Source organism: Fukomys damarensis, unplaced genomic scaffold (assembly GCF_012274545.1).
Source record: "Fukomys damarensis isolate Sample0158 unplaced genomic scaffold, DMR_v1.0_HiC HiC_scaffold_18, whole genome shotgun sequence".
Classification (NCBI taxonomy): Eukaryota; Metazoa; Chordata; class Mammalia; order Rodentia; family Bathyergidae; genus Fukomys; species Fukomys damarensis.
In genome coordinates, this window is record NW_022900930.1 from 44,043,724 (window position 1) to 44,046,578 (window position 2,855).

Here is a 2,855-nt window from a genome sequence, read left to right on the forward strand (position 1 = left end):
CACCCCTGGCAGAGTTAACTTCCCCTCACCTCTGAGGACTTCGGCATCCAGCACAGGCTGCTTCTCCACCACAGATCCCTGTGGATCTGATTACCCTGCCTGACCCCTTGGTCTCTACCCAACTATTGTCCGGATCTCTCCATTCTTCACACCTTTGAGATCAATAGCCTGTGTCTCCCTAGGACCTTATTCTAACCCAGGACTTCTCTCCTTTGAAATCTTTTTTCTTCAGTACTAGGGATTGAACCCAGAGCTTTCACACTGTGCTACATTTTCAGACCTCATTAAAAAAAATTTTTTTTTTTTAAATTTTGAGACAGGGTCTCACTAAGTCACTTAAGTACCTAGGCTGGGGTTCAACTTGTGATCCTCCTGTTTCAACCTCACAAAGTGCTAGGATTATAGGCGTGCACTACCCTGCCTAGCTCTCGCCCCTGAAATCTTGGATTCAGACCCCCTCATAGCCTGGCTTCCAGGGTCCATCACTGCAGCCGCCCTCTGCCCTCCGTCTCTTTGCCTTTGCCTCTTCCAGCACTAGCCTGCCTTGACCTTGGTTTTATATCAGAATGTGGGGCTAACCAAGGCCTTCAGAGCAATTTCCATGCTACCTTCGACAGTGTCCCTGGGACAAGCTCTGCTGTCTTTCCGGGGTCCTGATCAGCTACTTTTGTCCTCAATGGCTGCTTTAGGCTGTCCCAGCCATCCACTGCTTTCCATCCCAGCATGACATCTCCCTTCCTAGGTATGGAGAAACCAGGAGCGCGAGCAAACCCTTCTTCCTGTCAATGCCCTTTCGGCGCATTGCAGGGGAACAGGTGTCCTTTGTCCCTCAAAGGTGAATCAGTGGAGGCAGGTGATGGTGATGTGTGTGAATCACAGAGATACATGTGGATTTCTCTGCGGGGACACAGGGCTTCACCCTTGTGGGTTCAGGTTCGTTCGGTCTCTGCAAAGTGGGGACATTAACACCAGGATCTTGTTGGAGTGTCGCTGAAACAATTAAATGAGGTATTGCGAAGCTCTTGCTGCAGTGCCTGGTTCTTAGTAGATGGTGACAGTGCTGGTCGTGTTTGTCACCTTTCTCTAGGGCATCCACTTCTAGTGTCTCCAGCCTCTCCCTCCTTGGCTCCTTCTCAGGAGTGTTTCTCTAGACTCATCTTAAATAAGCACTGCACCCAGACCTCTCACGCGGGGGCCCCTACATCCCCGGATGGCCACCTTCTTCCGATAAGCAGACTCTTGTCACCGAAGTCAAAATACTGTCGATGCTTGGTCTCTGCGAGCTCATCTGTCCCCCACTGCCCTCAGCTTTGCACCAACTGCATCCTAGAACCCTGAGGACACAGCTAATGATCTTGCTCAATTCCACCATCCTTTTCCTGGCCCCCTGGGTAAGCTAGAGGGGCTTGGCCCTTCTCCCTGCTGCTCGTTTTCCCTGCTCAGCAGGTCTGACTCCTCAGTCCCTTGGACACCTCCTTGGCCCTCAAAATTATCCCTCCACCCTCTTGTCTTCCTTAGCACACGGCTCCCTTTCCACCATAACTCTGGACTCCATCTCAGGTCCCAGGTCCCTAGGGGGCTGGATCTCCAGTTGCCTCATAGTCATGGCCTCTTGTACACCTACAGCTCCTCTGGATTTAGCATGTCCAGAACAGACCTCCTGACCTTCCCCATGGGCAGTCCTTAGCCCCCAGGTGCCTTCCTCAGCACCCTGGGGTAACTGCTGTACACCAGCCCCTGCTGGTATGCATGGAAAACCTGTCCCTCTCTGCTTCTGTGATACCTCTTCGGGGTGTTTCCTCCTTTCTCCCCACTGCCTTGGGTCAGGGAACTCAGATTGGTCCTTTTCTTGGAGTCTGCCCTGACCACCCAGGTTACAAATGAGTGTGAGCTCCCCTTTCCTCCCCTGTACTTCCCTACTGCTTGTTCCTGCTTTGTTTTCCTCTACAGAATTTATTCCCTTCTCTCACACACTGCCATCGACTTATTTATGCTATTTTTTGTGTGTATTTATAATACGTTGTTTATGGTCTTTCTCCCCTCATTTTAATGCATGCTCAATGTGGGCAGGGTTATTTTTTTAACTTTTGTTTCCTGTATTCTCATTGCCAGAAAGAACATGCTGCATGCATATAGTCAGTGCTCATTCAGTTTTTTTGTGTGTGGGGGAGTACTGGGAATCAAACTCAGGACCTTGCATCTGGGAGGCAAGCGGCAGAACCACTGAGCTAAATCGCCAGCCCCTCATTAAGTATTTTTGTGAAAGAATGACCGGTTCATTCTGCAAATCATTCCTTGCTGGTCCTCATACTCCGACCTCAGAGTGCACCAGCTTCCTAATCTGTCAGTCACATTTAGTTAGACACCTGGCCAGGTTTGCAGGGAGCGTGCTTTCCAGCGTGGAAAGCTGTCTGCAGGTGCTGAGTCAGGGTGTTTAGTACCAAAGTAGGATCCTGCCACAGTGCCTAGGAGGTAAGGCTGGCCCACTGTCGTGGGAAGCTCTGCACATGCTCCTTGGCGAGCAGGGCGTGCAGGTGGGGAGGGGCAGTGGTACTTTCTGCAGGTCACCTCTGGTTGCCTTCCTACCTGGTGATCCTTCCACAGACAGCCTGGCTGCTTTGCGTGGCTGAGACTCTCCCCTCCGAGGCTTCTCTGGCCAGAGTGTGGTGTACAGAGGTATTCTGAATATTGGGTGAATGAATGAAGCCAGAGTTGCTGTAAAGAGATGCAAAAAACCTGTCCCACAAACAAAGCCAAAATGAATCAACAGGCATGAAAGCCTGCTATTGAACAAATGCTAGTTTTTACTGCATCTATTTTACTTTTGCTTTTTTTTTTTTTTTTTTTTTTTTTTT

The 2,855-nt window shown here is 50.1% G+C and overlaps 1 protein-coding gene across 2 annotated transcripts in view; it reads left to right on the forward strand.

Moving 5' to 3' along the window:
• The window catches only part of Slc25a37 (solute carrier family 25 member 37), a 37,705-nt gene that overhangs the window by 5,728 nt on the left and 29,122 nt on the right, over nt 1-2,855 (forward strand). The window lies entirely within an intron of this gene.